At 43.0% G+C, this 10,109-nt stretch overlaps 1 long non-coding RNA gene across 1 annotated transcript; it reads left to right on the plus strand.

Annotated features, from left to right (window-relative positions):
* Nucleotides 1-2,923: 2,923 nt before the first annotated feature.
* Nucleotides 2,924-7,488, plus strand: LOC110216435 (uncharacterized). Its single transcript, XR_002326764.2, has 4 exons — nucleotides 2,924-3,300; nucleotides 3,877-4,098; nucleotides 4,569-4,737; nucleotides 6,077-7,488. It is a non-coding gene; the product is annotated as an uncharacterized LOC110216435 (long non-coding RNA).
* The last annotated feature ends 2,621 nt before the right edge of the window (nucleotides 7,489-10,109 follow it).

A 10,109-nucleotide genomic window follows, 5' to 3' on the forward strand; every position in this document is an offset into this window, starting at 1 on the left:
CTGGGTTGAAATCTTACCTATGATGCTTACTATCCCAGAGACCTTGGGCAAGTCAGCTCACTTTGAGCCTCAATTTCCTCAGCTGTGAAATGGAGATGAAGCTACTTGCTCTCTCTACCTCACTGGGCTCATATGAAGAAAGCACCTTAATTCAACAAGCATTTATTGAGGACTTTCTATGTGCCAAGCTCTGTGCTAAGCACTAGGGCTACCAAGTCAAAGATGAAGCTGTTCCTACCCTCAAAAACTTTACATCCTCTCAAGGGATACCACATGTAAATATATGCAGAATAAAATTCTCAGTGCTGTGAAGGATACAAGACATGCATAGAAAAGGTCCTGCCCTCAGGATGCTTGCAATCTAATTGTAATCAAGGCGCATGCTATTCAGCTCAATAAAAAGCAAAGTAGCTTATTTGAAGTGCATAAATCAGATGGAAAGGACACTGGGTTTGGAGTCAGAAGGCTCACGTTTGAATCTGAACTGCATTTCTCACCACCTGTAGGACCTTTCACAGGTTATTTCTCATTGGCCTTAGGTTCCTCATCTGTAAAATGAAGGGGTTGGTCTAAATGGCTCTGTAGTTCCTTCCAGACATAATTTCCCTGATTTCCTCACTCCAGCTCCCTTTGGGCGAGGGAGCAACAGTTAATTGTTAGATTTTGTTCCCCTAAAATCCCAAGAAGTTTCTTCTTTATGGTGTTTGTATTAACTCTCCCTTGATAGGTCAAATGTGTTTTCTCAAGCTATGTCTTCAAAGTGAATTCCAGTCCTACCTGCTGACTCAGATTCCAGCAAGGCAATGAGATAATTCCAAGGTTAATCAGTGTCTGGGTGGTTACAAGCCTGTTTGTGTGGGATCTGGCCAGAACCAGAGTTAAAATTAGGGCAGGTCAATCAGGGCTTTGCCCCAGGGCACTGATATTTAAAGGTCACCGGCATTAATGTACCAGAAAACATTTAGCTGGACTAACCCTTTCCCTCCTGTTCTTCCTCCCCCTTGCCCCAGGCACAAAATTCCTAGTTATTATTCTGGACGAAACTGTCCATCACAGCTCATGTTCCCTCCTCCTTTTGGAAAATTCAGTATAGATGATAGAGCACCAATGAACTTGGAATTAGGAAGATCTGAGTTCAAATCCCATCCCAGAAACTCACTATCTGCACAGACTTGGGCAAGTTGCATAATCTCTCTGGGCCTCAGTTTCTTCATCTGTAAAATGAAAAGGTGGGACTTGTGGGCCTCTGAGTTTCCTTCTTTCTTTCTAAACCTGTTATCCTGTGATCTCTGGAAAAGAGCCCTTGTGTCCTAAATGTGCTCTCTTTTGCAGCCGAAAGAGCTGAATTTCAGCTCTTTTTTCCAACTGATTAAGAATACCAGCTGCCCACAGAAGATTAGTAATCCATACAGAGTCTTGATCCAGGATCAAATCATAAAGACAATTAAATTCCTCTTGCAATTATGGGCTTTGAAATTTAGCAGGAGGGAGCCAGGGCCTGCCTATGGAAACTAAAATCAGTCATTAAATCTACACAAAGTATGCTGATAGTAAATTGGCCAAACCATTTGAACACTGCAGTGTAGAGTATTAAATACTTTTTGTCTCAATAGCTATTAATTGCAATATTGGACTTCAGAAGAAATAAAAGGATCCGTCCCTTAGAGGTGGAGGGGAACACATCAGAAGTTGGTGAAATATGTTCCTAGCAAGATTGCCAGTCATCTGAAGGCCCCTGACTCTGTTGTCACTCATAGAATCACAGATTGAAATCTAGAAGGGCTATCGGAGGCTGTAATCCAACCTTGTGATTTTTCAGATGAGGAAACTGAGGCCTGGGAGGGTACAGCTCACCCTAGCAACTCTAGGGCACAAGGGTTCCCTGCTATCCCCAAAAGCCTGGATTTTATACCTTGGTTGGGTACCCAAGCCAGTCCAGAGTTCATGGTAACAGAATATGTGCTTTGGTTTATAGATACTCCCAGGTAGCCTGACATTCAATTCCATCTAATTTAATAAACATTTATGAAGTGCCTACTGCGTGCTCTATGCTATGCTGGTCATTGGAGATAAAAAGGTAAAAGCCAAATGGTCCCTGCTCTTATGTCATTTATATTTTACCAGGAACCAGAGAAAAGTCACTTTCGGGGTGCACCAGAAGATAGACAGAAAGAAGAAAAGATCTGAGATGAAGGAATGTCTAACAACAAAGGAGGGGTCCAGAGGGCACAGTGAAAAGGGAGGGCAGAAGAGAAAAGGGGAAGGGGGAAGGCTGAATTTTCTCTGGATGGGGGGGGTCAGAGGGGTGTAGTGTGCTGCCCTTACTAACTGAATCTCCTCAATCCTGAGTTGATCCTGCATCCTGTAGGCACCCATGTCAGATGAGGAGACACACCCTGCCCCAAGGGGAAGGCAGGCAGTGGAAGGGGGCATGGTGGATGTGGGACCTGAGGGAGTGTTGGCCAAGGACCAGGTAAGGGGGTTGGCTGATGGAGCAGCTGAAGGTCCTCCAGTGGAAAGCAAGCATGCCACCACTGTGCCAATGCTTGTCAGCACTTGGGGATGACGCTTCAGACACCCCAGGCTTGTTACATCTCTGTACCGTTTAAGAGATTTTTGTCCAGGTTCTTGTTGAACCTAGATAGTATCTGAGGTTCCTTCCAGCTCCTTCTGGGGAAACTGAGGCTTCCAGGATCTAATCCACACCTCCCCAAACTGTCCCCTCTTAGCCTGAGGCTGAGTAAAATTCCTTCCATTGCAGAAAATACCCAAAAAAAGATTTTGCTCCCAATCTGATCTTTCAGAGTGACTATTCACTGATTGCTATAAATAATTACCAAGCTGCTCACATAGCAGAAAGGGCTGGTCTCCATTAATATCTGATCCATGTAGCCAAACCAAATGCTGAAGCCCTATTGTCTCATCAGAGTGCTTTAGTTTTGGATTCCATGCTCTCCTCTGGGGGGATCTGCTCATATAGACGCCAGAGCCATGACGCATTAATAAGGGGGCTGGGAGAAGAAACGGCTCCCTAAAATGAAAACGACCAATCCACAAGCTTTTATTGCGTCTGTCCAGAAGAAGGCTGTGTTTGGTGGTGTGGAGCAGTGGGTAGAGTCCTGGGGCTGGTTTGTCATCAGGAAAATGGGTTCAACGGTGGCCTCTGACTCTTCCTAGCTGTGTGACCATGGTTAAGGCCCTTCATCTCTCTGACCTTCAGGCTACTTTGTAAGACTTACCTCTAAGAGGTCATGGATGGATGGGCTAAGATCTGCTTTAAAGAAACCAACCATCCTCACAGTATGTATTAACATATTAGAACTTCTCCATGTGGCCTTTCTTGAGTTCCCAGTTGTCCTGGGGTAGGGTAGGCGATGCCCATTACTTTGTATTCTGAATTTGCCTGATACGTATTTTGTTTCTACTCTGGGTCCAACATGTTTTCCTACAGGTGAATAGATTCTCCTTCTGGGTATGGTCAAGGTCATTCATCTTCATCTTCTGAGACCCTAATGTTGTGCCTAGCACACAATGGAATTGAATTGAATTGTCCATGTGAGGCGTGGTCTTTGACATAAGGATTTCGGCTGCTGATGCTTAATTTGAGGAGCTGAGGCATAGGTTGCTAGGGTACACAGCTGGAAAAGACTATAAATCTTGTAGTCCAGATCTTCTCCACCTTTTTGGAGGGTCATGGACTCCTCCACCGGTCTGCTGAAGCCCACAAACCCATTCTCAGAATGATGTTTTTAAATGCATAAAATTAAATACTTAGGAAACCAACTATATTGAAATAGTTACAAAATATTTTCAAGAAAGGTTCACAGGTCCCACATTAAGAACCTCTGATCTAACCCAGCTCCTCCTTTCCCACAGATGGGGAAACTGAAGACTGGGAAAGGGAAGCAGCGATTTCCCCAAGATCACCCAGCTGGTGGGCACCAAGTGCTTAAACCCGCATTCCCTTGGGCCCACATCCAGCGTTCCTTCTCCTGCACCGGAGAGAGCTGTCAATACAAGGCTGTGAACAGGAAATGCCAGCTGAGGACTGTGGACAGTCACTGAGGAGGAAGTCAGAGAAAAGAAGAATTATTCCAGGTTGGGTCTGTAGGAGAAAGGAAGTGACTCCGTCAGAGATGTACAGCCAGTCTTGTTGAGGAGAGTGGGAGTAGAGCCAGACCGGGTGACACCCCACTCTGAGCAGGACTGGCAGAGGCCCAGAATGCCAGGCCCCCGGAGGGAGCAGCCCTGGTTCTTCTGTCTTTTATTTTTCCTCCTTCCCCCAAGAGCTGCTGGGAAAATACCTCATGGCCTCTCAGGTCATTTCATCTACTCCTGACTCACAAACCATTTGGCCCAATTCCCAGTCCTGTGACCCGTAGGCCTTTGGTTTCCATGGGGAGTCAAAGCTAGCTGCATTACTTTGTCATCCACACATCCTTCTCCTCTGGTTTTAAAAGAAGTCTGGCTCTCCCTCACCTCTGGCTGTCCTCAATTACCTGTAAATACTCTATTAACATAAACATAAACATAAAAATTCTCATCCTCGGAAGTTTCTCTTTTCACAGGTGAGAGCTGATCTTGCTGCTGGTTTTCTTTCCAAGAATCTCACCTTAGTAACACTCTCGTGCAAAAAGAAACTCATTAGCTTTCCCTGATGGAAGGAGCAGAGGTGTTCACGGACCCTTTGGAAGCACCAATTTGGGCCTTGCAAAAGTCCAGGCTGCCTGCTAGCTGGTACAAATTCCTTTTCTTAGGGACTGACTGAGCACTGACCTCAATTACTGGCATTTTGACTCTGTGTGTGTGTGTGTGTGTGTGTGTGTGTGTGTGTGTGTGTGTGTGTGCGCATACTTGAGTACGCTTCAGTGAATGCTATTACAAAAACAAAAACCAAAACCCAATAAGCCAACATGCTGAGAAGCTCTCTGTGTGAGGCTAAAATGATTTTCAGAGGGGGAGTAGTGTTCAATAGCATTCCTAGATTGATTTTATTTTCATGGAATTTGACTTTGGCACACTGTTATTATAGATCACTGGGGGCAGGTGATGATTAATTATCAGAGAAGAGAGCTGCAAAACTTTCTTAGAAATACAAATTTGGGAAACTTCTCCTTTTATGATTTCATAGTCTATATTTTGGCTATTTTTGCCTTGCTTTGGTTATTTCATTGGTGGGATGCTGCATGTGGATAGATCGCTATATTTGGCCCAGAGGACCTGAGTTCAAATCCTGCCTCCTACATTTACTAGCAATGTGACCTTGGACAAGTAACAACTTCAGTCTGCCTCAATTTCTTCAGCTGTAAAATGAAAAGGTTGGATTAGCCTGTAAGGCTTTTTAAAAAAATCTCTGATAAGTGCATAGATTCATGATTTTCTAATTTGCACATGAGCTGGAAGGGAGAGCTTCTGTGTTAGACAATTCAAATAGGGGGAGTGGAGGAAGAAGAGGAATAAGCATTTATATAGTGCCTACTATGTGCCAGGCACTGTGTTAAACACTTTAAAACTATTATTTCATTTGATCCTTATAACTTTGGGAAGTAGGTGCTATTATTATCCCTATTTTAAAGTTGAGAATACTGAGGCAGACAGAGGTTAAGCGACTTGCCCAAGGTCACACAGCTAGTAATTGTCTGAGGCCGGATTTAAACTCAGGTCTTCTGGATTCCAGAAGCATTCTTCTCCATCCACTTCACCACAAGATATCTCAGATATCATTCCATGATTCCATCAAATAGATCTTGACAGGTTAAAGCCTTGGGCTAAATCTAAGATAACAAAACTTAATAGGGAAAAATGTAAAATCTTACAATTGGGCTCAAAAAATCAACTTCCCAAGTATAAAATGGGGGCAAGAATGGCTATATGGCAGATCATCATTAAAAGAGCTGGGGATTTTACTGCAATCTCAAAATGGGTCAAGAGTATTACATAGCCACACCCAAATTAGCACAATATTAGAATTCATTAAGAGACTCAAAGATCCAAGACTAAGAAGGTGATTGTCTCCATGGACTTTGCCCTTGTCAGACCATGTCTAGATATTTACATTCGATTCTGCTTGCCACAGGTTAAGAGAGACATTGACTGGATGGGCAGTGTACAAAATAAGTCAATCAGCATGGTGAAGACTGTGTTTGTTCCATATGAAAGACTAGACTTGTGCTTCTTGGCCCCAAAGGAGGGATCCAGAAGAAATGAGTAGAAGATGCAGACGTATCTTTCTGGATCAAGGAATCAGAGCTATCAAAAGGGTAGTAAATGAGCTCCCCCTTCCTGAATCTCTTCCCTCAAAAACTGGGTGAGCACTTCTCAAGGACATTGTGGAGAAGATCCTTGCTCGGGTATAGGTTAGACTTGATGACTAACAAGGCTCCTTCCAATGGTGACTGTCTTCGATTCTGTAATTTCTTTGACATTAAACAACATCCTTAATTTCTTGCCTTCAAGAACAATGTGTTGATTTCACTGAGTACTCTGTTCATTACATTTCAATTCAAGAAGCAGGTCCTATGGGACAGGCACTGTGTTAAGTACTGGGAATCCAAGGAGGTTGGAAATCACCTTCATTTATCATAGCCTGCTAAATCAAGGTGACTTAAGTTATCTATTGTGTCTGATTTTATGCAAACGTGTGGCTGGGTGGGGTTTAGGGGGTCATGCTATGGGTGAAAGATCTATGTACAGGAAAGTGGGAAAAGCAGTGACCTAGGCAGCCAGGTAACACCCATTATTGAAGTGAGTGTAATGTGGGTGGTAGGGGCAATTACAGCATATGTATTTAATCTGTGTTGTATATGAATTATGTCTTATTACACAATCATGGCTGTGTTATGCTTCATTCAGTCAATCAATTAGCTTTGATTAAATATTTGCTATGTGCATATGCTAATATGTGAAGTTTTTAAATATACCATTGATGTATGCAATACACATGTAGGAACATACACACATATGCACACTTATACACACATATGTATGCCTATACACATATATGTATACATACTTGTGCATGCCCATACACATACAGATACAACACACACAAAATACATACCCATGCATATAATATGTGGAGTTTTAAATATTCCATCCACACATATGCACATCTCTACAAGTATGAACATGTATACAATACACATATTCCTGAAGATATATGTTCATGCATAGGCATATACAACACATACACATATATGCATGTGTGTATATAAGAGCATACATGTGTGCAACATACACACACATGCACATGCACATATCCATATACATGCAGCTAGGTGGTGCCATGTATAAAGTACTGAAGCTGGGTCAGGAAGACCTGAGTTTAAATCCTGCGTCAGATAATTACCTGTTGTAAAACCTTAAGCAAGTCACTTAACCTCTACCCTCCTCAGCTTACTTATCTGTAAAATGGTGATAAAAATAGCACCCACCTCCCTGGGTTGTTGTAAGGATGAAATGATATTGTATTTTTAAAATGCTTTTTAAACCTTGAAGTTCTATATAAATGCTGGCTATTATTCTACATGTATGTCAAGTGCTTTACATCAAATGGGCCTTTGTGGTTTGATTGAAATGCATGCACTGTTATCAGAGTGCTTTTGCTTACATAAGTATTATTTGTCAGTAGGGCTCCTGTTTAATGTATAATAGCATCCCAATGTCACCACATTGGATGGAGGCAGTGGGCTACAGGGGAAAATGTATTGCCTCTTGAAGCACAGGCACTGGGTTCAAGTCTCATTTCCAATCCTTGCTACCTGTGTGACCTTGGGCTAGTAATTTCACGTCTGTGGGCCTCAGTTTCCTCATCTATAAAATGAGGGACTTGAACTTGATGGTCTCAGGTCCCTTCCAGCTCAAGGTTCAGGATCCTTTGTCTGGGGTCTGTGTGTGTGTGTGTGTGTCCATATGTCATCACAATGAAGTGCATGGAACTCTGGACTTGGCATTAGGAAGCCCCCCGGCTCAGATCCCATCTCCGACACTCACTTGCCAGGTGGCCAAGGACCAGGCCCTTTTCCTTCCCTCTCTGAGCCCCAGGTAACTCTTGGATGACAAGTTAGAGGTGAGGTGCAATCTGTGTTGGTGGAGAGTCTCATAGATTCGTGATGCCCTGATATCCTTAGTCTTGTATTCCTGGCAATGCTGGATAGCCATTATTCAATGGAAAATCATAGAATCAGACGTTTCAAGGCCAGCAGGTTAAATCTCCTCAAGGAAGAGTTTGAACCCAGCTTTTCCTTACTCCCTGAGGCCTATTCACTGCACCACAATGACTCCCCTCTTCAATAGGAATCAAGATACTAAGTCAAGGTGACCCCCAAATGTCCAGTGGGTGGAAGTAGACCGTAACAGATGACCAACAATGACCAATAATACTGTCAGGCCTCTCCACACTTGGTTGACACATAAAAGCAATGCATGTTGGGTCTCTCCAGTGGAACATAAGTTCATTGAGGGCAGGGACTGTTTCACTCTTGTCTTTGTTTTCCTAGTTCCTGATATGCAATAGGTGTTTAATAAATACCTGTTAAATTGAATTGAATTCAAAGGATCACAGGCTTATAGACTCAGATATGAGAGGGGCTCTTAAGATCATCTAGTTCATCCCCACCCTCCATCATTTTACAGATAAGGAAAATGAAGACCGTGGAGGTAGGGTAACTTGCCCAGCATCCTATAGAAAGTAAGTTTGCATGTGGGGACCTGAACCTAACTTGTATCGCTCACATATCCACTGCCGTACACAGCATTCTCCAAAGACTTAATACCAGACAGGGCAACAAACAAACATGGCCTCCCATTGGTCTATAGATTCAGCCATCTGTAATAAAACACATTGTCTTTTGGTCCCATATGTAGCCATGTGTGCCCTCTCTCCACCCCGCGCTTTCCCACAGAGTTGCTGAAAGTCTCTTTCGGCAAGCTTCTACTAAATCTATCAGTAATCAATCAACAGAGTTCAAGATGCCCTATAAAGTGACAAGCAGCATGTTTTCTGTCTCTCTGACTTAGAAAGCATACAATAGAAATGCCTTGGGAAAAGTGGGAACTGACTGGGGAGTCTGGTGAGCATTTACATTGCAAGGAAAATGAGGGTAAAACAAACTTCAAGACAGATGTGCCTTAATGTAGATCAGGGTGATCGATGCAGGTCTTAATTGATCCAGGCAGAGATGGTATTGACCTAAAACAGTAGCTGCCTTGGTTGTCCACCACTTCTCTGCTGGCTTCTTGTAACAGCTAAAACTCAGGTATGTCTTTTAAATGGCTTGTGCACCTGGAAAGGAAGACTGGGTGATTCCATCATCCATGGGAAAGACCTCTGATGAAATGGAAGAAAAGATAGAGAAGATGGAGAGATGGAGATAGAAATGGACAAAGCAAGATGGAGAGATCCTTAGCAGGACAGAGTTAAGGGGAGATGGGGCAAAAGGAGAACTACAGAAGAATTTGGAGTGGCCTGTTTTTTTGTTCATATTTAAGTGGGGCACCCTCTAAATATAACAGGAGAAATGACAAGACAAAGGTGGTGGGTTAGTGTAGAGGGTGAGGAGGAGAATTTGTATTTCTAACTGTGACCCAGACTCAAAATGGAAATCTGATGATAAGGGAGTTTGTATAATATTGATCTCTACTTGAATCACAGGGTTTTTTTTTACTTTGTATGTGACCTTTCCCGTATTTTTTAAAGCATAAGGGACAGACTGTCCAGTCCCAAACAAACAGACCCTCCCCCCACCCACTCACACAAAATGATAATAAAAAACTTACCCATAGTCCTATCCATCCTTCTCCTTGGTTCTGGCATTCTGGTGGTAGAGGGGAGGAAAAAGGGGCAGAGGGTGCTAGGAATCACAGTTGTTAGGCTGTCTGTACACATTAACTGACCTGTTGGCACTCCAAATGTGATAATTAAGTCTGGGAGAATACCTGGTTCCCAAGCCAATTTGGGAAGTATTATTAATTTTAAAGAACATGAAACCAGCAGTTGGGATCTGAGAGCTTTGACTAGTTCCAGGGCTATAATTAGCTGTATGACCTTGTGCAGGTTACTATCCCCCTCTCAGGCTTTCTATTTCTTCCTGTGTAAAGTGAGGCAATTT

The sequence above is a fragment of the Phascolarctos cinereus genome, unplaced genomic scaffold (genome assembly GCF_003287225.1).
Source record: "Phascolarctos cinereus isolate Bilbo 61053 unplaced genomic scaffold, phaCin_HiC Scaffold_3;HRSCAF=262, whole genome shotgun sequence".
Classification (NCBI taxonomy): domain Eukaryota; kingdom Metazoa; phylum Chordata; class Mammalia; order Diprotodontia; family Phascolarctidae; genus Phascolarctos; species Phascolarctos cinereus.